Here is a 24,290-nt window from a genome sequence, read left to right as displayed (position 1 = left end):
CTAACTCATTATTTTTAAAGTGTTTGAAATATCCTGAGCATGAAAAGGTACTATATAAAAACAAATTCCATTCTACAGTATGCAATTCATACTACTGTTAATTAATTTACATTCACAACATAAACTGTAACAGTTCCAAAAACTCCATTATGGTGTATCCTGAGAATAGGTATAAAAATAACACACAAAACTTGGCTAAACCCTAACAAGTCTACTGATACAATATCAATCTTCCCCAAATAAGCCTAAGGTCTCTTTCCTGCCCATTTGTTTCTTTGCTCTTTTCTTCCTCTAAAAGGATCCATCTCAGACCCACAAATTGCAGGGATCACAGACTCAGTGATTTCATATACTAAGTGGGCTACAATACTGGGTCACAATGGGAGGAGGAGGGGAATTATCTACCTTCCTGAAAAAAATCAACTTTGAAGTGAAGAAAAAAAATGTTTATGTCCTTAATTTCGTAAGTCAAATTAAGAGAGCACCTATGCTCCCTTCAGTTATGCAGCCTAGCAGAGAGAAAAATGACAGAATTAGGACACAAAATCCCATTAACATTTAGAAGGCAGGAAGATTAATTAAACACAACATGCTCCCTCCTTCCCCAACCCCTCAGATGCCCCTCTAGGTCTTCTCTTCACATTCAGCCTGTGTGGGCTTTTGGAAGCAGAACTGGTAGCACAAGGGATCTGCAATATGCTCCTATTAGCACCCCACAGATTTGTGGGTGCCAATCTGCATGGGAGTTAATTTTGCTAAAAGATGATTATCTCCAAACCCCCCTCCCATCTTTACTGAGCAGTTGTTGAGACAGGGACATATGATGGTAGTGTGGCTGACTGAGGCTCCCCAAAGCAGTGAAGTCAGGTAAGCCGACCATGCATGGGGTCTACGACATTCCCTCTGATTTTTCCCTGGAGTAAATGGCACTCTGTGCAGTATGAAGAACACATCCACAATCCATTCTGAGAGGCTGGTATCCAATTTACCACCCCATACCTCGTTTGAAGAATATCTCAAACATCTAAGCTGAAGTCGACATACTTAGATCAACTTACCGCGGTGAGTTGACTGCTGCCGCTTCCCCGTCAACTTTGCCTGCGCCTCTCGTGGCGCTGGAGTAAAGGAGTCAACGGAATAGCGCTCGGGGGTCGATTTATCGCATCTAGACTAGACGCGATAAATCGATCCCCGCTGGATCGATTCTGGTAGTGTAGACATACCCTAAGGCAGTGAAGCGATTTTAACTTAACTTTTCCTTAAGGCAGAATGGGTCTCAGGGTTTGATCTCAGTACAGACAGACAGACACATACAGTCTATATGTATATGCACACAGCCAGATTTGCTTTCAAAAACATCCACAAATACCGTTAAAGTCAGTGGGGTTAGCATGGGTGTAAATGAAGGCAGAATTTGACTCATTATTTCCACATCATATATAAACAGCTATTTAAATGTACTTTTTTTAAAAAAGAAAAGAGAAGAAAATCTCAGCTATTGAGGAAACAACACCTGCATACTCATCCAAGTATAATGATTCTGCAGCAGACACCCATGTGCCTACCTGTACATCAGAACTTGCCACTGATTTATCACACTGCATCTAATAACGGTTTATAACAAAGATGCAACCAAGTACTTGTGTTCTTACCAAAATATAATACACGTCACACTTAAATGTTTGTTTGTTTTAACTGTGTATTTACCTTCGTACTTACCTGTATATATCCCTAAACAAACCACAGATAAGAATTTTTAATATAAATAAAGAAAAGAAAAATCAGTTGCTACAGTTCTGGAGCAATGCACTGCTAGCCGGAGATAAGCAGTGTCCAAACCAACACTGCATGCCTGCCAGCAAGGAGGAGTCCCATTTTAAGGCCTCAAAAGCCCTTGGAAAGCTGTTACTTGGCTAATTATGTTCTCTGTCAAACAGGTAAAGTTTCAGAGTAGTGTGCATAACAGATTAGACGCATGACTCCCAGTATAGTTAACAGGAGTTGTAGGTCTAACCTCCACCACACATGGCACTGACGTGACCCAAAGTATCTTTCTAAACATTACTGTAATATAAATAATGGGGCTGTTTGCAGTTCAGGGGCAATGACAGCACAAATTTAACCCCACTGAAATGAACTGGTCTGATGAACTTTTTGTAGAGAAAAAGTGAAAAAATGGTAACAGTGGTTTAAAAAAACCAAAATGGACAACACATCTTTAAAAGGGGACAATTTGGCATCTGCAGTGTGTACAAGATGTCTTCATACACTTTTCTGATTTCTTGCCAGTAACTATTCAAAAAAGACCACTTAACAAGCAAACAGGTCTTCAGCACAACAAATAATAATAATAAAAAAAAAAGAGAGCAAAGCTTGTGCTATTTAAATATCATGAAACATTTTGCTAATCATGCACAGATGGAAGTACAGACGCTTCTGCCAGACGCCTTGTTCAGAAACTTTGCTCTATTTTTAATGATTTGATGCACAGAGGACCTGTTTGCTGATTAAAAGGACACTCTGCTTTTTATAAGGACTCCATCGACATGGAATTTAGTCAGTTAAAAAACATGAGAGCATTAGAAGTAGTTACACCTTTCTCTGAAGCTCCACTAACAATATTTGTAGTTTTACAATCGCATTTTGCTGTTTTTTAAAATGGCTCTCTCACCTGGGAGAACTGGCTAACTGACAATACAGAGCAAAGTAAAACTGACTACACACAAAGCTGTCAAATGCACTAAGTAAACAAACTGGGGAAAAGACATTTTTCCTGGTAATCTCCTTCCATTTTAGTAATCTTAGGCGTTACTTGTAACGATAATAGGTAACCAGTATGCCAAAGTGAAGAGTCAGTTTTAAGTTTAAGTCCAGAATGTAATTTTCATGAGGAAAAATTGTTTGACAAAACCTAATATTAATTGAAATGTTCATTACATTGGTGTGTTAGTCAATTACAACTTGAAAGTCATACTTGTCTGAAAATGCTGCATTGTAACAAATAACATCTAAGATTGTTATAACTGAAAACTGTTAGCAACTCCCACCAACCTATTTTCTCAGTTTGTATATTATGTGCATTGACAGCATTTAGAGGGTAGCTAATTTCACTTCTTCCCCATGTCATCATTTTTACCCTTACTGAAATGAATCTTATAAACAGCAACAAAAAATAGTATTTTCAGTTTCAGAAGTTAGTCTTTTTTTTTTAAATCAAGTTGATGGTATCCCTTTTCCTTTTAAACTTTTTTTAAACTACACCCTTGAACATTTTGCAACCCACCACTGCAGCACTGTGTTCCTATAGGAGAATCAAAAAGTTAAAACAACTAGAAACAAAAATGAAATGACCTAGCCTATTCCCCTCGTCCAAAATGAAGTGCTCAGAGTAATCACAAAGCATAAGCACAGAAAATTAAACAAGATTTTAAAAATTCTTCCACTTTTAATAATCTAAGGTACTATTTGTAAGATAGCTAAAGAATAGTTTTTATTATACCATTGTGTGTTTAAAATAACAATCACCCTTTAATTTGTGGGCTGAACAGCACATGAATAGTATGACTCCCAACCCACACCTAGCCACACAGAAAGCAACTGAATTACTTTTAAACTGCTATCGTATAATATTACAAACAAGTGAAAAAATGCAACTAATTCGTTAAAGACCAGCTGACAATCCTGAAAAGCAAGATGACTGCTCAAGAGACACTGTAGGTGGAAGCCACAGAAGACTGGCAGGGGCACACAGGTTTGAAAATACAATGTTCAGTCAAAGAAACTGGCATCCACAATGAAGCGTCAGAGGAGAAATAAAGATTTTCTCTTGAGTGAAGGGGGAAGGGTGCATGGAATGAAAGGCCTGTCCAGACAGCTCATTTGAACTGTAGATTCAGAACTTGATTATGACTAATAAGGAAGGAAGGGGGGTAGATGAAACAACACTCAAATTTGCACTGTTCTGCACACATTATTAAAGCTTTAAAACCCTTCAAATAAGAATGGAAAGTAGACACTAATCAAGCAGAAAAAAGGGGCAACAGAGAATCAGAATGCTGCACAGGCAATGAACCTGGTGAGACAGGAGTAGAAGTGGGTCAGGATACCTAGCAGATAGAACTGCTGAGAAAAAGTGAAATTTCAGCAGAAAGGGAGGTAAGACGACGAATTAATTGGCCAGCAAGGAAGCATAAAAATCTGGAAAAGGGGGTTGATAGGGTGATGTTTTGTTTTCAATATAAAGGTTTGCCAAGTTAAAAAGCTGAAAAAACATGTCCATCTGAAGCACAGAAAGGAAAAAGAAATACAGAAGACACTTGACTGAGGAACATTTTTATTCCCTATTTACGGTAAGGGAAAGCAGAGCTACAGCTCATGTACACTAGCCATAAACAAGTAGTGTCTGATCAGCTGTGCTGACCTGCCAGCAACAGTTCTGAGTTTAAAGGGCCCACACTCCCTCTGGAGACCTTGGTCCAGATCCTACATAAGTTTTACATGAGTGCAGTTCCATTTAAGTCGTCAGTTTAAGACTGGTATAATGGAGTCGGGAATCAGGCTTCCAGTATTTAACTGCTGTCTTTGCCTTACCACCTTACAAAACGCAAAACACTCAAAGTTCACATTAAACAAGATAAGGAGCATAAAAATCTGGTTGTTGCAACTCATACTGGACAGTGCTATTAGTTTCAGTGAGATACTCTACCTAAATAAAAGCTTTTTAAAATGGCACCAAATTCTATAACTGCTCCCCATTAAGTCTAGCCAGCTTACAGTTCAGAAAATTTGACAGTTATAGCTATAAACGTAGCTGAAGTGTCTCTTGGTCTGCATTTCTTCCATTCCTTTTGTCCACAACAACATTCACCAAATTGAACTCCTTACAAGGACTACTTCTGTTTAATGTAATAAAATGAATAGTCTATGACTATTGTCCATGCTGCAATTTTAATTTTCTTTAGGCTCCTTTCTGATTGTACTCTCAATAGATATCCATTAGTGTCATGCAGTACCATCCTGTGAGAAATGTCCTTCTTTCACTCTGACACCATTTTAATTCACTCATCTTGCTAGAAAATGTATATTTCTTGAATTCACAACAGCGCTGAAATCAACACGAGTGCAAGTTACTCGGTACTTCCTAAAACCTATACAGAACCTTTATGTCTCTCCTCCATCACGGTAGTATCTGAGCACTTATAAGGCCTGGACTCTTATTTTGTCAGCTTATACAACTATGGAACAAAATACAGACTTTCTGGGGTGACTCCTTCTCCCTCCTTCCACCCTACTTATGCTGTAATGTCACATAGGCTACAGGACTACATGCCATATATATAAGCTGCCCAGAGGAAGAAAGATGCAATGTGATCTTTACTGATTAAGTTTAGGCACTATAGTAAAGTATAGGTTACTGGATAGTGACAAGTACCATCATTATCTTTTCCCATAAAATGGAATATAGACCTCATACAAAACACATTATATAGCCAGAGCTGCGAAATCAATTATCTGCCCAATATTTAATTAATCTACTATAGAGTTCATAAAGCAATCAGTAGCTGTTTTTCCATAACTAGGTAACCAACAAATACTAGGCCAGATCACCACAGCAAAAGCCCAAGAAAACTCAGCAAGGCTGACCTTCCGGGGTGACCTGTAAATAATCCCCTCAAGGGAGAGAAGTCTGGTGGGGCCACAAGTGGGAGGGTGGAGAGAGCTCCCAATCCTACAGATCCAGGGGATTGACAGGAAAGATCTCCCGCAGATCCATGGAGGCAGGCAACAGGCATGGAAGAGCTTTTTCTACTTCACTGGTCCTCACCCCCTTTGGCTGCCTAGCTTCCACGGGAGCCATGTTGCTGCTGGTGGTGGGGTCCCCTGGCGGTGACTCAGCAGTAGAAGTGGAGGGAATTCAGGGGGAAGGACTACAGTCCCAGATGTATTACCTCCCTCCCTGCAAACAGGGGTCAGTCTATATTTTCATGTGGATGTCAGGAGGTTGGCAGCAATTCTGAGAAGACTTTATCTTGTGGTGATGTCATCTTTCTTAAAATCAGATTCTTAAATCTTAAGAGACTAATACTAAAGTAATCTTTCGCATTAAATGAAAGGTCATATTCCTACTAGACCATTTTACTTACAGTAGCTCACATTAGAAATATGAATGTGTATGTCTTTTGGACCTATTTTACCTCAATATACTTTAGCAATTGCTAAGAACAATACCTTTTTTTCAGAAGAAAATACTGAGGGCCAAATCCTGCAGTCCTTACTCAGGCAAAACTCCCACTGAACTCAAGGGGAGTTTTGACAAAGTCAGGAGTCCAAGATTTGGCCCTTCACGAAACGTTGGGGTGTCTGCAAAGTACGGTGAAGAAGGGCCAAGATAGTTCATGAGACTGGCAACCTTTCCCCTTGAGGTAGCAAATTCAAAATCAGCTTAGGTGAGTGACTGAAAGTTTTCACCAACTGGTGGCTCCTTAGTGGCCTTTGTAACATGAGTCTCAATCCACATCATAACTGACACCTTTATTAGTAGACTCAGCCATGAGGCCAAAGAGAATGAATGACCCCTGCTCTGTACAAGTGATCCCTCCAGATCAGAGATGAGGCATTTTGTTCAGAGTGAGGCTGCTCGCGACGATGCAGTTGTACCTGTTTTATGGCTATGTCAATGATTTTAGGCCCAGATCCTCAAAGATATTTAGATGATTAACTCCCATTAATTTTAATGGGTATTAGGCACCTACATACCTTTGAGGATCTAGGTCTTAGTTTGCAGGACTGGACATACAAGCACACTTCAAGACCACAACAATCATTTTCAAAAAATTAAATAGTTTAAAAATTCAGTCTTTTGGGAGGGGGGGGAAGTGAAAGAGCTTTTAGTTACCATGCCCCTTAAAAAAAAGAAAAAAAGCATTTATATTATGTTCACAATTAGTGATATTTTGTAAAAATCAAAGTTCTACATATATAAATTTATATTGAATGTGCATGTTTACTGAACTGTACGTTGACTATTTAAGAAAGCAAAACATTCAATAGGAAGCTGGTACAAAAAAAAAAAAAAAAAAAAGTCAAACTACTTGATTTTTCCCCCTCTGTTGACAATCAGAAACAACATTTCAGAGTCACAGCAAAAATAATTGCATTATTATTATAATTATATACTTCAAGCCACCTTTAATCAACTTAATTAATATTCCTTTCCAGGGGAAACTTTATTAAGTTTATTAACACACTTAAAGTGGATTGATTTGTTTGGAATTCTACATTTTATAAACCTTACAAATTCGTAAAATCACTAATTCCAGTTATTAATTTCACAAAAACATCAGCAAAGTAGTATGTTCTAATGCATTTTTCTCACTGATTAGCTAAATCTGTGACAATCCTTGCAATGACTGGGCAGGAGGGATCCTGACGAACTTCTAATAAATCAGATGATGCAACATCGTGCAAGCTAACACACTGCATACTTCCTGCTAAACTACAAGAAAAATGGCCCGATTCTCAGCTTCTCTGGTCAGATCAGCAAAAAAAAAATCTCGTGGTATCAACAAGCATGGGGCAATGGCATTCATTAAAGTTAATGAACAGCCCCAATCCAGCCCCCACTGAAGTCAGTGTTAACACTCCCTTTGAATTTAACAGCACAGGATCAAGCACTAGATGGAGGAATTTCATAGAAAGATATGTTTCAGAGTAGCAGCCGTGTTAGTCTGTATCCGCAAAAAGAAGAACAGGAGTACTTGTGGCACCTTAGAGACTAACAAATTTATTAGAGCATAAGCTTTCGTGGACTACAGCCCACTTCTTCGGATGCATATATATGCATGTATATATATGCATCCGAAGAAGTGGGCTGTAGTCCACGAAAGCTTATGCTCTAATAAATTTGTTAGTCTCTAAGGTGCCACAAGTACTCCTGTTCTTCTTTTTTCATAGAAAGATATGTATGGGTTTGTGAAACTCACTTTGACCTTACCAGGAACTTCACATGCAGACTAAGGTCAGTATATATCCCCATGCACAGTGCTGTATCTAAGCACTGCTGGACTCATGTACCCACAGGGAAGAGTGCAATATTGTAGTTAGAAATGAGGGTGCTGGACAGTTATAAAGCATTCCTCAGACAGAAATGCGTGTTGCTGTGGCCACCACACCAATGGAATGTAAAAGGGGATGGAGGAAGAATAACGAGACAGGTAAAAATGGAGAAAACAAAGTGATATTTTTCCTTAAGTATCACCTATTTTGAACAATGTTGTAATAACTAAATAGAACACACTGAAATGTAAAATAAATATTACCCATCTTTGACATTGTCTATTTCTTGTTTTTTTAAGAATAAGATTTTGTAAAAAATTATTTGGGTGAAGGAGCTTTGCAGGGACTGGACTGTGATGCAAAAAGACATGTTTTCATGAGAACTTATTTTTAACATCTTTCTAGGATTCTGTTTCATTCAGACCACATGGCTAAAATACAAATGCAATAGTAAAATAAAATCCCTGCTTTATTTTTGGAAAATACTCACTACTAAGCCTACCATTAACTGTGAACTGTTAACGTGTTTTATCGTGGTTTCAATGTTCCTATGGCAAAGCTGCATTTAGAAAACAAAGATAACCCTAGTCACACTCCGTCTTTTCTGAAGCACGGATTAAACACGGTATTCTGCTCAACAAGCCCATCACTGTTAAGTAACTCATCAGAAAATAAAGAGGGAATTATCAAATGGGAATTGCCAAGTAATTAATTCTCTGAAGCAGATGACATACAACTATCAAAGGGAGGGGCTTTCCTGCTAGTCATATGTCAGAGGTAGGGTCTACTAAGCTGTAAATAAAAATGCATTCCATGTGATAGAGCTATGGGGTTTTTTAACCACATTGAAAATAAACATGAAATTCTGTTTAGTGCAATAATCCACTAAGATCTGTTCTAAGGTAGAGAGGGGAGGGTTGCTCATGCATACAATGAAATTTCTAACTGTGCTGGATCCGCCTGCTGTTATCTGGGGAAGGCTATGCATACAGTACAGTACCAGAGAGGTGACGTGCTCAGGCACTAGGGAAGAGGAGAAACCCTTTTTCTATTACATTAATTTGAAAAAGCACTCCCTACTTGGCTGCTAGGATGTGACACTGACAATGAACAGCACCACTGGGAAAATATTCATTGGTAGAAACAAACTGAGCATGGCCAACAGGAATTATATTTGTAGTTTTTTGTAACCATGTTTCTTCCTAAGAGTTGACTCTCAAGTGTTTACATTCACAAGAATATTTAAATACACACACAAAAAAACAAAGGCCCTAGCGCATGGGTATCTAGCAAACAAAAATGTGTTATCATTATGACATTCACCACTGCATTCCAAAACACGGTGTTACACACTACAGGCTTGTCTACACAAACATTTCGTTCACAGCATGCTGGGGTCTGACTCTATCCCACGCCAGCCTGCCACCCATTAACTGGCCCTGTGCACCCTGCTGACACATATTAGCAGTTCATTAATAGGTTTTGATTTAGTCCTCTTTAAAACCAGGTGGCAGTGGTACCAAGGAGGAAGCTCAGTCCGAGAGGATTTCAGGTCTCCTCTTCTCCTATAAACACATGATCCACCAGTGAAATCCCAGGACCCATTTACCTCAGGTGGCTCACTGATCCTTTTTAACCTTAGCCAAACAGCCCCAAGTTTTTCACAAATGCAAAATAATATGAAATAAAACAACAACAAAATCACGCAGCAGCAGCTCCTGTCCCTGCGGGGCTGGGCCTAGTTCCCCGCTCCAGGTGTTGCAAAGCACATGGGAATCACAGAGCTGCTCAGGTTTCACTCAGTAGTCACCACTGCGAGGCAAGCTCACTCTGTAATCTCACCCCTACCACCCAGTGCCAGGACCTGATCCCTCCCCCCGCCCCCAAACTCCCCCACACCGTTGGGGGCAGGACTTAACCCCACCCCCTGCAAGTGGATAAAATGGATAAAACAAAAGAACATGCAATTCCCCAAAAAATTATAAAAAACAGGAAGAGTTCCATGGGACTTTACTTATCTGCACTGGACACCAGCCACCAGATGCAACAAGCTAGACCAACGGGTTTTCAAACTTTTTTTCTGGCAACCCAATTGAAGAAAATTGTTGATGCCCGCGACCCAACGGAGCTGGGGATGAGGGTTTGGGGTGTGGGAGGGGCTTGGGCTGGGTCAGAGGGTTGGGTTGTAGGGGTGAGGGCTGCGGGGAGGGGCCAGGAATGAGGGGTTTAGGGTGTGGGAGGGAGCTCTGGGCTGGGGCATGGGGTTGGGGTGCAGGAGGGGATCAGGGCTCTGGGCTGGGGGTGCAGGCTCTGGGGTGGGGCCGGGGATGAGGGGTTTGGGGTGCAAGAAAGGGCTCTGGGTTTGGGGGGGCTCAGGGCTGGGGCAGGGCATTGGGGCGCGGGCTTACCTCGGGTGGCTCCCGGTCAGCGGGAGTGCTAAGGCAGGTTTCCTGCCTGTCCTGGCACCGCGACTGTGCTGAGCCCTGGAAGCGGCCAGCAGCAAGTGCAGCTCCTAGGCGGAGGTGTACAAGTGGCTCTGCACGGCTCTCGCCCGCAGACACTGCCCGCCCCCAGCTCCCATTGGCCAGGAACCAGCCAATGGGTGTGCAGAGCCGGTGCTCGGGCAGCACACAGAGCCCTGTGCGCCCCCTCCCCCCCCCCCGCCTATGAGCCAGACCTGCTGCTGGCTGCTTCTGGGGTACAGCGTGGTGTCAGAACAGGTAGGAACTAGCCTGCCTTAGTTGGGCAGCGCCGCTGATGAGACTTTTAACGGCCCAGTCGGTGGTGCTGACCAGAGTCACCACGACCCAGTGCCTTTCATTCCATGACCCAGTACTGGGTCGCGACCCGCAGTTTGAAAACCACTGAGCTAGACAGTGTTACCTTTCCCAGTATTAAACTTCCAAGTCCTATCACTTACAACCCAACTGTGCTTCCATGATGCTCCGACAATGGCAAAAAAAACGCTGCCAATTTGGTCCAATGGGAAAAAATTGTTCCTGACCCCAAAACAGGTGACTGGTCAGACCCACCACACCCTAAATAACACAGCCTCTACACCACAGCTATGAAGAGGGAGGACAGGGCAGCTTGCCATTGCCAGGCACACTCCACCCACCTACGCCTTTCCCATGACCCACTAGTGGGTCAGAACCTACTATTTGGGAAACACAGTCTTAGAGTAACTTCACTACTGAATTAGCCTGGGGTTTTACCCAGCTGGTGGCCTAACACCCCATCCATCCACACACAAAAACTTCTCTCCTGAGCCACCTGGGAGTATGGGTTAGAGCCCAGGTTCTGCTCTCACTCAGGCTGGTAACCCACCCACTTTGCAGTGAGGATGCAGACTCAACCATTAAAGTGCTGATAGTCCTTTCCATGATTTCCCTGTGTGCCCAGAAGGACAGACAAGTTCTCCCACAATTCACTGGGAAACAATCTTAGAGCAGCTTAGCTTACCGCAGCACAATCAACCACGGAATAAGTTCCCAGGGGATCTAGCGACACACATGGATTTCTGCACCATCAGTGAGGACACAGTAACCCAGGTATGGCTGCTCACACCGGAATAGGCTAACCTGTATGCTCATACCCAGATGCCATCACCCAGGCTAACTCTGCCATGAAGACATACACCCTCCAGGTTCATGCATGTGCAAATCCAATAACATGCAATTATACAACCTGCACACACAAAAAGATGAGTGTGTGCACACGGGTGGTGCAGATGTGCAAAATCATAGACCATTTCTGGCATTTTGGTCCTAAAAATAAAAAAATGGTTCAATGTCACATTAAAACTTATTCTGCCTAACGCCTCTGAGATGATAAAAGTGTTTCTTTAAAGTAAGTTAAAAATGATGGGCCAGATGTTTCTCCACTGCCTTGCATCTTGTGTAGTCATTCACATCAGTGCAAAATGGGTAAAAAACACTATCAGATCAGAATGGTAGTGTTTTCATACTCACTTTGCACAAGTGTAAATACACATACAAGATATAAGACAGTGGAGAATCAGCTCCTTGCTTTGTATACAAACACATTTATTTACTTATGTTACTACTAAACCTTATATTGTTAAAAGTGAAAGAATTTTTTAAATTGCAGTTTCTTTGTTATTTATGCTGTTTGATTACTTTTTTCTTATCGTTCAGATTAGAAAAATAAAATCAGTGAAGACAGTTTCACTCTCGGGTTCTTAATGTTGCAATGTTGATAAGCCAACCAGTGCAAGGAAATGTTTCTGTGGAATTTCAAAATAAAGAAGCATTTCTATTCATTGTCAGTTTTATTAAATCTTTTAAAATTTATATTTGGGGCTACATGTACGTTGACAATGTCCTTTTAAACCTGGTGTATACATAGCTATTTATGTTACACTGATCTTTATTTTTCAAAAGAGCACTTTCAATTCTTAAAGTCATGGTCAAAACTTCTCTCTCATATTCCATTAAAAAAGTGACATTGAAAAACATCTTTTTAAAGTAGAAGCAGGAACCCTGAACCATGGCTCAAATTCTGGCTTATGTGACAAGAGAACACAACTTTAGCTTTCCCATCTTAAGCACATCACAAAACTCAACTCAATTTATCTACCTCAGAATACCTTCATACAATTTGGCATGAGACTGGCAGTCTTTGTTCAAGAAAGACCTAGGAATGATAGAGCAGAGGTATAGAGTTGTGTGCAGAAGACTGGAAAGCACTTCCTTGTGTGATGCCAGTCTGCACGGTTAGTTCTTCATTTTCATGTACATTAAATTTACTCCCACACTTAAATACAAAACAAGCAATTAAAAAATTAAATGTGATTTCTAATTACTATCCAATTATACCTAGTTCAAATCCATCTTCATTTTCCTGGTACTCTTAGCTCAGTCAAAATCTCCACCACCGTCTGTTAGTCCTCCCACCACTATGGCCTTCACATGTAAAAAGAAAAAGCAGAACCAGCCAGTAGAAGAAACACCAACTCTGCACTCTGAAACGGCCAGCAGGGGGCATTAATAACTTCCCCATACAGACAAATCACATTCTCCTTTTACTAAAAATGATGTGTGTATATATATATATAAAACCTCTATCTATAAACAAGCTGTAAATGAGTATTCAGCATATATTAGAAACACACCACATTTAAAACCAGCTGAACACATCTTACGTAAAAGGGATACCATGTTAAGCAATGTATACCCGTAGTTAATGAAACTTCACAAAGTTCAGTAAATGGATTGCTACAAGTGGGACAGTTGCTACAGAGTCAACTAGATGTCACAATATGATTAATAGATATCACATGAATTGAACAGTGGAAAAGATTAAAAGGAAATCTAGCTGTTAAAATGTCCAGTATTTCAAACCAAATTCTCTTAACACAACTGTTTAAAAGGAAATGGCTATGGTCTCAGCATACAATGTTCCATCTTTGACCTGTGCAACTTGTCTGTGGCCACTGGCCACACTACAGAACTTAGGGTAACCAGACAGCAAATGTGAGAAATTGGGATGGGGTAGGGGGTAATAGGAGCCTATATAAGAAAGAGACCCAAAAATCGGGACTGTCCCTATAAAATCGGGACATCTGGTCACCCTAACAGAATTCCATGAGTCACATTCCATCAGTTTTCAGAGTAGCAGCCGTGTTAGTCTGTATCCGCAAAAAGAAGAACAGGAGTACTTGTGGCACCTTAGAGACTAACAAATTTATTAGAGCATAAGCTTTCGTGGACTACAGCCCACTTCTTCGGATGCATATGAAGAAGTGGGCTGTAGTCCACGAAAGCTTATGCTCTAATAAATTTGTTAGTCTCTAAGGTGCCACAAGTACTCCTGTTCTTCTTATTCCATCAGTTGCAACTCTGGGGATCCCTGTTAAATCAAATGACAAGGATAATGTCTGTAACCAGCCAGCATCCATCTAGATAACTTTTACATTATTTACTCTGATACACACTGGGCTTGATTTTGATCTCACTCTGGAGTAAATCAGGAGTAAGTGCTGAAGACAGTGGAGTTAAACCAATGTAAAACTCATGTGACTGAAGAAACAAGCCCACTGTATTTTAACAACAAAAACATATTTGGTCTAAGGTCCATTAAGACAACTTTAAGCATTCTGTGTACAAAGAAAGCAGTATTATATTTGCATTATACCAATGGCTAAGAATCAATTGTACTGGACATAAGGTTATTTTTATGCAAAATGTTTACTTAATATTTATGATATTGTTTTTAATGCAATCACAGGAAATATCAGCTGCTAGAATATTCAAGGTGACTTAGCAATACATTATGGGTAATAACAATGTGGGTATTCAGAAGATACTTAAATTTGATTAATATGCTATAAAGTATTACTTCTTCTAGCTATTAGTTAGGAGCCTTTTCTGTGTAATAATTTCTGTAAACAAAAACAGTTTTACAAAACCTGAGCTAATTCTGGACAAATGAAGAGCTCTGTGGAAATGTTAATGCCTTGACAAAAAGATTTGTTCCACCTGAGCTCCAAGTCAACATCTGCTATCAAGAAAATTTTCTGAAACTGAAGGGTGAAAATGTGTTAGGGTGCTTTATCTGGCAATTTAATTCTCAAAAAGAATAGTCCTTCAGAGATATAGTGGTTACAACATGCCCCCTTCCATTCTAGATGATTACTGTAGACCATAAGAGACATGTCTTTACATGCAACTACATGCTTAGACTACTTCCCTTTAAAGAACAATACCCCATCCTGCAGTCACAATAAAATGTAAATTTATGTACTGCACACTTCACTATGACATACTGTATACATTAAAAAGTTATTCCACTACACAGACTTTCTGATCAGCTTTTCATCAACAGAATACTATAGTAACTCAGTTTTCTGGCTTTAATAAAAACAAAAAAAGTACTTTCAGTTTCTGAATCTAATTCCCTAGCTTAATTTGCCATATTATTTAAAAGAACAGCCTATTTTCTTCCTGCAACCTTTATATTTTTATTACCATTAGCAGGATAACCAATCCCAAGTACTTAAAAATCATGAGTCAGGGCCATGAGATAGGCTTAAAAACCATGAGACTCAAATAAATAAGAACATTTGGATTCTTTTTATTTGCAGTCTGATTGAAAATGTGTTGAGCCTTTAAGGGTCAAGCTCTTCTCCACAAACGTATGAGATACAAACTTACTTTTAAAGGGGGGTAGGGGGAGGAAATAAAAGAAAAAAAAAGCTGAGATTGTCCTGTAATCACATCACCGCAGAACCTGGGGATATAAGCAAATCACCAAGGATCACAAGACTTGCAATAAAATCATGAGAGCTGACAACACTGCTTAAGCCAGAGTAAAAGAAAGACTTGGGTATGTCACTAGTGACTGATTATCCATGGTTTTAAGCAGGGCCAGCCCTAGACCAAATGCCCCCAGGCAAGGAGTGTCTTCGGCACGCCACACTCCTTCCCCCCACCATTTGTCAAACTTTTGAATACTTTACACCACCCCAAGCCTAGCGCCCCCAAGCCCTGCACCCCAGACAGTCGCCTGCCCCTAAATCCGGCCCTGGTTTTAAGGGAGAATCCGCATGCCAAACAAGGCTTTCTACACAGGAGGAAATCAGGAAGTTGAAAAAGGCAAGTAGTCTGCTAGCAACACAACCCATAACAACAAAACAAAAATTGCCAATAAAAGTACAAGATGGATTTCTATTATTTTATGCATGGCAGTTTATGACAAAGCTCAAAGCATGAAAGCTTTTTATACATCTCATAATCTTTTAGTAACCAAATACATTTTGACCTAAGGTGAGATAAGAACCACTGATCTGCAACGCAGCATCCTCCAAGGCAGAGATTTGAGACACAAGTAATATGATTTGCCAACTTGGGTAATACCATAATAGTTGTTATTTATTTATAAAGCACCCCCATTCCTGCTCATGTTGAGGTAGAATAATTTCATGTCAAATGAATTATAAAAACATTTTAAGGTGTCCAGGTTTACCAAAAGAAAGGGCAGTGTACCCTCATGAGAGAAATAAAAAGCATTAAATCCTCACCTTGTTCACAAAGCATCTCTCTATGGTGAAGACAAAAATGATGGTCGTCACTGTTCTATGTGGGGTGAAGAAGAAATTCACAGCTTAAACTGCTTCCTCGTCTGGCTTCGCCGGCAATGTGACTGTTGATCTAGAAGTTGAGGAGATGAAAACCAAAATGAAAAAAAAAAATCAGTTAACAACCAACCAACTTAGCAGTGGCCATACAAGTGCCAAAATATTCCTGTGAAGATTGGGAAGGGTTCTATCCGGAGCAGAATCATTCATAATACTGAGGGTCAGTAACATCAAAAGATTACAGAGTTGTGTCTGAGTTTGAGTTACAGAAGGATGGCAATTCACTTTCAACAAGTGACACAACTAGAGTGAAAACCAGGACTCAGAACAACAAGCCTGGACTCAAAAAGCACGTTGGTAAGTGTGCTGTTTACGTCTTACACCAGCTTGAGCCTATCAGGGACATTTATGATCTTCACTGGCTCACTAGTACATCTTCATGAAACACACAAAAAAAATCTACATTTCATGGGTATCCAAAAAGACAAGTCATTCATGCACAGTGTAGCTGAAATTACTAAGGATGTGCACTCACATGTGTACCCATTCTTGTGTGTGTTCGTATATGGGCCCCCTTGGCCACTCTTCCTGCCAGCAGCTATGACACAGATGGGCACTGTCTACTACAGGCTGGGGCTAAGGAATGTATGGTTCTGGGGAACTGACATGTGGCAGAGAGCACAGCCCATTTACTCTGTCTCTATGTGCTTTCCAAAATGTGATATTGGTGACTTTAGAAAACATAAGTCAATTGTGATGACAGCCTTCACTAGCAGCAGAACACAATTTCTTTGAGAGGCATCATCCAAAAAGCAGACCATATTAAGGGGATCTAGATAAAAAAGTATTAGATTTTTGTGGCATTTCCTCAGTTCTATCGTCTTAATCCTGGCATGCTGGAATTAATATATTTTACTGGAAATTCCCAGATAATATAAACAGAAAGTACACTATGACAGCAATACTTTTCTAATTCTATATTTTTAATTATTAAAAATTACAGGGAACCAGCATCACAATTCTGCTGACATCACATAGCAAACAAAATATGTTTTGCTTTTTCACTTGGAACCTCACCAAATATTTTTTGTCACTCTTTAGCAGGACTACTATTCCTCTGTCGTGAGGCAGTTTTGTGTTCGAGTTTGAGAGCATACTTATGGCCCCTGTTCATCCAAGGACTTGCGCACACGTTTAATTTTATGCCAGTACTTAAATCCATCCTTATTCAGCAAAGCACTTGCAGGATTTAAGCACGTGCTAAAGTGTTTTTCTGGATTGGGGCCAATAACACATTCATGCACATAGCTATTCATAGTAGAATACAAAACTGTCACACAATATAGTTGTAGGAGAAAATATAGTAAAGTAATAGCTGAATAACAAATACACTAAGCTCAAGAAGAAACCAGACTTACTTGTCTAGTTTCTGTAACTTCCAAATACACCTTTGTCTGCAGAGTTGTTAAAATTAAAAAATAATAATAATTAAAAAACGTAAACAAAATAAATATCAGCTAAATCAAAATCTTATCACTTTAAACTTTTTCCCCCACATTTTTTAAAATGTATGACTTTTGAATATCTGTTACATGCCAGAGCCCAAAAACATTTTGTGTGTGTTTGTTCTCCCGGTCCAAAGATAAATATACTAATTTGTCTCACTCAAAGTTCTGCATAAGGTAAAATTAAATGACCAAGTCAATATTTTCAGTTTTAAAAGCTTAGTGTATTAAATTTCTTAGATACAAAATTCAATGGCATAGAGCACACCATTTCTTGGGTCTGACATACTTTCCTATACCAAGCCTGCTGTACTTCTGTTTGTCATGCTCATTACATTTTGATTTGTTAAAGTAGACCTGGTTATAGCAGTCTCAGCAGAGGACTCCAGCTAAAGCTGTTCTCTGAACTGATTAAGTTGCATGAACTCTACCTGAACAATCTTCCACAATAGTTAATCACTCAAAAACCTGTCTGATCAGCTAACAGCCTCAGAGTGGGCTGTCTCATATTCTGAACTACAGTTGAAACCAAGGTACATTTCAAACCACATATGCAATTTTTATATACATTTTTTAAACCAAAATACACCTTGTTACTGCACCTATTCGCAGACCACAGCAAAAGCACTGTACTATATGAATAGCAATACAAAAATAGTGGGTTACTCCTGCTCCCTTTGAAGTTAATGAGCGTTTTTGCCATAGAATTTCAGTGGGAGGAGGATCAGGTCCTGAGTTTTGATTCTCTAGATATATTACTAATATAAACTATTTTCATATTTCAAGTAATTAGATGCTTTTCAATTGGCTGCATTTAACGGTCTATTTTAAAAAAAATTAAGATGAAACAAGGCTATCGGATAGATTACAAAAAGATTTTTTTTTCTTGGAGGCAAAGGAAATTCAGGCTTGTTTTAAAAGATCCTTTAAAATCAGACCATTTTTGTCAAGCTTTTTTATAATGAAATCCAGGGGCAAATTTGTTTTTCACAAGTTCATATAACGCATTTTTAAAAATATTTACTCTGCTTATAATGTGGCTCACAGCATTGCAATTTGTATACGAAGCATGATGCAGTACAAAGGATCGTACAAACGGCAGGAGTCAGTTGGTATGGTTATTTGACTTTTCTCCAGTCCCATTTTCCTAATCCCCTCCATACCTAGCCCAAAACCAAAATGACTGATGAATGTTGTACAAAGATGATGATACAACACCCTTATTTTACACACACAAAAGAAAAAGAAAACCAAAAAGAAAAGCCCAAATCAGCCACTGCACTAAAGAGTTGCACTTAGAATGAGAAACTGTTCATGAACTTCCCCATGAGAAGAAATTCCTCTGCTTGGCAGACAGACAGAAACCTGCAGGCTCAGTTACACTGCAGCTGGGATTGTGAGCTGGCAGGCAGTGCAAGATTTGACCCATAGACAGGCATTACTCCTCTTGTTACCTTCTCCAGTCTCGTACTTCAACATGAGAGCTATTAAAATGCCTGTTTTATTATTATATTTTTTTGGATACTATTAGGCTCCAGCAGTTAAGGGCCTGATCCTGAGTGGTGTGGAGTACTGAACCATTGGGAATTGTGGGTACGCGTCACTGCTCAGAATCAAGCCATTAAAGCCACAGGTCTAAATTCACCATTGGTGTAACTGGGAGAAACGTGAAGGGAGATGTTAGCCACTTATGCAAGCGGTGAATTCAGCTCCTCCAGCACAGTTCTGAAGTCCTTCCTCAGACAAAACTCCCACTCCAGTCAATAGCAGTTTTTGCCTAAGAAAGGTGTAATAAAGACTTCATGGTTACACACAAGACAGATGCTGAGCTCCATTACTTTGAATATGGCCCACTGGAATTACTCCAGATTTACATGAGTACAATAGAGAGCCACATTTGGCCCATTTAAAAAATACATATATTATTTCTTAAAAGACTAATGTAATAGTGTAGTATTCAAACATGGACATTAAAGACAAAAATATTCCTCAGTTAAATGTATTTTTAAATCGCAATAAACAACCTGAAGCTCTTTATATTCTTAAAGTGAACTTTTTACATTGGAGAAAAATGCATTACAACATTGAAGCAAAAGGCCTTCAACTGTATGCTATGATGAAAAAATAGCGTTTAAAGTAGTATGAAAACAAATGTGAAAGAGCTTACTATTATCAGAAACAAACTAACCAGTATTGAGTCTGTCACAGATAAAATAGCCTTGGGTTTTTAGTTGGTTTTATAACAGTATATATACACCCTACGTTTTTGCAAGGTGAAAATGCAAATTCAAATACCAAATAAAACACATCCAAGGCCCTGAGCCTACTAAGAATTATGGACATGCTTAACTTAATACACTATCGGTTAAGTAATAATTATAATGTGAATTATCAGTGACTTAAATTATATTAGTCAGAGCATGTAAAGTTAAGCAACATGTATAGATTATGGCAGGTTTGGGGCCTACCATATTAACCCTTTTAATGGTGACATTTTCACAACTTCATACATATGATTTCAGCCTTCAAATGGTTAAACACCCAACAAATCAAAAGCACCAGATTGCAAAAGAAGCTTTCAGATACGCTTGGGAAAGACTTTTAAAAATTAACAAAACATTTGTTGATTCATTAACAATAAACACGGGTGGAACTTGTAGAACAATTTCATTAGCTAACTAAATATATTTGCATACTCTGCACACAGGTAAAATCTGACAGTCCAGTGCTGTAACAGCTCAGAAGTATCTTTCATAAAAGTTCAGTGGTTAGGAAATGTCATAATATGCTTAAATATTCTCCAAGAAGACATAGAAGTGAGCTGTACAGTCTGTCCAACATAAATATTGTACATACGCCACTTGAGGTAGCCCAGTCACAAGACAAACACACCTGAATGGACGATGAATACTGTCTGTTACCATGGCAGCCTGATCTAATTACATGACTGATCAGGGCTAGAGTAAGTGCACTGAAAACCTATAGCACTGACATGTATCTACATGACGAGAGAGAGAGAGAGAGAGAGAGAGACAGACAGAGTTGAAGAGAACCTATGAACCTTTGCCTTCTATAAACGATGATGAGATTAAAGCCATCCATTTAAAAGAATTGCTGCCTGAAAAATATTGGGCCATTTTCATGAACAAATTGGAGGGCAATACAATAAAATCATAACTTACTATTAAAAGGTACCTTGCAGCATCTCAAAAATAACTACAGTGGGATATTTTTTTCTGTCACTCTCAATTATCTCTCCCTCATTCATAACCCTTGCTCCACAGAGCTATAAAACTGAACTGTCTTCACCACCCAAACAAACAGAGCTACATTAACATGAAATCTGAATTTTCCCTTAACTGAAGGTTACATCAGAAGCTAAAATGAAAAGACCTTGACTTCCCTAACATGTCAGCAAAGTAACTGGCTATGCCTTAACACATCTGACATGTAAGTAACCAATACTGCATAACATATATAACAATGATAATTAAATATTAAATATAACATGCATTATGAAATATGCATTTCTTTATAATATGAAACATAAAATGTTTCAAAAACTAAGGTCATCCACATTCACAATTCCTTATTTGTACATAAAGAATATTTGTAAGGAACAACTGTTTACATCATTATGTTTATTTCTGGGACATAATAAGGAATGCTTACAATTTTTGCTAATTGTATCCGGAGTCCAGGATCACAGGGGGAGACGCAGTTTGGAGTCCCTATTGCACAGCATACAGTAAACAAAATAAAAATAGCTTGTCGTTCTTCTTATCCACATAGTACATTATATAACCAGCTTCGGACTTGTTTTCTTTCTATTATTACTCTTCAGTAATTTCCCCCATCTTCAATGGCATGGAAACAGTTCCCAATCCCGTCTTTTTATTATCATCATCATCACTACTACTGAAGGAGCCAATGTTTTCTAACAAATTTTAGGTTAATCTCTAATAGTCTTAGAAATTATTATATTCCTTGATTGGTTTGTATGTACTAAATAAATGATTATTCTGTTACTGTGTTTTATTTAAAAACCAACCCAAACAAGGGGAGGTCAGAGTCAAGAGAGGAATGCATACCTGCAACATAAATTAAAGAGAATGCAGCAGCCACGGTCACAATCAGAAATGGAGAGAGCAAAATATTGCTATATCCAAGGATAATCACATCAATTCTTTAGCACCAGAGGCTGTTGCTAATCCCCCCTGGAGAAGCTAAATGGTCTCTTTGCTTTTAGCCAGCCTCAGATCTCTCTCCCTGGCAGGGACTGGAGGAGGGTGAAAGCAGGAGAGGCTCTGCAGACAGTGTGAAGGGGGAAAACGGGACACCCAGGCCTCCCCTGACCCCCGGCACTAGCCCTCCTCACTCACTGCTGGAAGTGCCAGCTGGTGTCTCCAGCCGGCCTGGGCCGTGAGTGCAGTGTAGTGGGTCCGCTGCTGAGCGCATTCCCCGTCCCAGCGCCGCCTCTTCCCCCTCCTCCTCGCTTCATTCACCCCTCCGGCAGCCACCCTGACCCAGCCCGTACTACACAGCCCAGCACGGGCTGGCCCAGCCGGCGGCAAAGCCTCCCCCGCCGCAGCCCGCACAAACCCGGTGTCGTGCAAAACTCCAGCCGCTCTCACTTGCCTCCGCGCCAGCTAATGCACCAGGGGCAGCCACAGCCAGAGCCCGGCAGCAGCAGAGCGAGCGTGAAAACGCCACCCCTCCCCAGCACACACACACACACACGCGCGCGCGTCCTCTCTCCTCCCAGTTGGGGGGGGAGGGGGTGACTGAAAGCAACCCAGACACAGGGGCTACGGCTGTCTCCTTGCCTGTACCCCCTCCTTTCTCCTGCCTCCTTCTCCTCCCCGGAAGACATTTCTTGCATGCACAGAGTGCAACGAATTCCAGCCACCCCCCCAATGTCCATCCACCGCCCCCCAGGATCCCAAAGCCATTTTCTGGCCTCCAGCCTTTCCAAGGCGGGGGGGGGGGGGGGGTGGACTGGGCTCCCGGGCTGGGCTGCAGGAAGGCTGAAGCCCCAGTGTGGGGTGGCTCGTCCAGTCCCCCCAGTGTTTCTCCAGCTGGAAAGCGCTGGAGGTTTTCAATCGAAAGGAGGAAAGAAGCCGGGGAAGCAAAAAGCAGAGAAGGAATAAAAAGCCACTTACTGCCAAGTGTCAAGGGAGGTGGGGGCAGAGAGAGAGACTCACACACACTGTCTTGCTAGCTGATCACAGGGCTTGGGGGCGGGGGGGTTATGTTGGTTGCCTTTTTTTTCTCGCTCTCTCTCTCCTTCCCCCTGCAGTGACACAGGTCCTGGATGTCTCCACCACTGTAGTAGAAATGATGTCTGCGGTACAGCGCTCTCTCTCCCCCGCTCCTCTCTCTCCAGTATGTAAATGTGTAATAGAAGCCAAATATGGAGCAGTTGGCTGCCTCTGCAACAGCTCAAGGATCCTACTTCATGCAAAAGGGACGGGGGAAGGGAGGAGAGGAGGAGGAGGCGGCACGGCAACACTTTGGCAGGCGGCCAAGAGAGCCACACAGATTATTGCATACGCACCATAGAGCCGGGCCAAGCCAGTCTTAACCCTTTACACGGCTTCTGCCCAGTTACGGGAAGAAGTGTGGGGGGGGGAGAGTTGTGGTGGGGTTTGTTGGTGTTTCTTCCCCCACTTCAAAAGGCAACGTTTGCCCTCAGAAGCACAATTAAAATAATACTGATCATCCGCTGTGCTTCTCTGAAGACTCGCATTTTGGGGATCTCAAAGCGCTCTGCAAACAGTAATGAAAGTGACCAAGAGATTCACTTGAGAAGAGAGCCCACCGGGGATGCCTACTGTCCTTTGGAAATGGCGGAGTGCTAATTTAGGGGACTCCTGAAGATCAGCCACTCAGTCTTTCACCATGAGGACTTGAGGGGGTCGTTTTCCTAATTAGTATTATTCTTCCAGGGACAAATCGTCAACTCCTATTGGAGTCGCTTGGCAAAAGGTGCCTACCACCTAAATCAAGTCCCAAATGACCTTTACTCTGATCCCTTATTAAACAGCAAGAAGGCAAATAGATTTGGACCTTGTATAAACAGATACCTTTGGGTGCTAACCACCTTTCTAGACTCCCTAATACACACTATGCCAATTACACTTAATCTGAGGCTGAACCTCTCCCAACTATTCCCCCAAGTAGAGCAACTTACCTCTCCATGATGCTCCGGCCTCCGCTTGTTGCCCTGTTCTATCCTCCTGAAGAAATGATACAGGCCTCAAGGGCCCCATTACCATAGGTTGGGGGGGGGGGAGGGGGAAGTAATATACTTAGATGCAAGAGCCAAAAGGATATCTTCTCTGTTGACCCCTAGGCTGGATTCCTAGAGGAAAACACAAGAGAAAGAAACTTCAGTTAATAAGAAAGGAACAGAATAGCAAAATTAAAACTAAAAATGTTATTGAAGACATGAATAAAATGAAGTTCCATACCTCCTAGAGCACCAGGGCCTGTGTGTGTTCGTTGTAATATACACTAAGCCCACAGGCAAGGCAGTGGGGTCCTAAAGAAGCTACTGACTCTCTGCTTGGGCATCAGCACATATGAGGGCATAGTGTGAGCGCCTCTCTCTTAGCTGACACACTGGCGAT

At 40.7% G+C, this 24,290-nt stretch overlaps 1 protein-coding gene across 32 annotated transcripts in view; it reads right to left on the bottom strand.

Moving 5' to 3' along the window:
* ATXN1 (ataxin 1) overlaps positions 1–23,147 on the bottom strand; it is a 271,002-nt gene extending 247,855 nt beyond the window's left edge. For 3 of the 32 annotated variants that reach the window (XM_065585049.1, XM_065585050.1, XM_065585055.1), the window contains exons 1-3: positions 21,331–22,736; positions 17,572–17,607; positions 16,097–16,226 (exon numbers count right to left, since the gene is read on the bottom strand). The gene's annotated coding sequence lies outside the window, so the exon portion shown is untranslated. Of the gene's footprint in view, positions 1–16,096; positions 16,227–17,571; positions 17,608–19,303; positions 19,436–21,330; positions 22,745–22,820 lie in introns of those variants that run through there. The other 29 variants (XM_065585052.1, XM_065585038.1, XM_065585035.1 and 26 more) reach the window with 28 other exon arrangements.
* Positions 23,148–24,290: the final 1,143 nt, after the last annotated feature.

Source organism: Chrysemys picta, chromosome 2 (assembly GCF_011386835.1).
Source record: "Chrysemys picta bellii isolate R12L10 chromosome 2, ASM1138683v2, whole genome shotgun sequence".
NCBI classification, from domain to species: Eukaryota; Metazoa; Chordata; order Testudines; family Emydidae; genus Chrysemys; species Chrysemys picta.
This window is presented reverse-complemented; position numbering and strand designations above follow the sequence as displayed.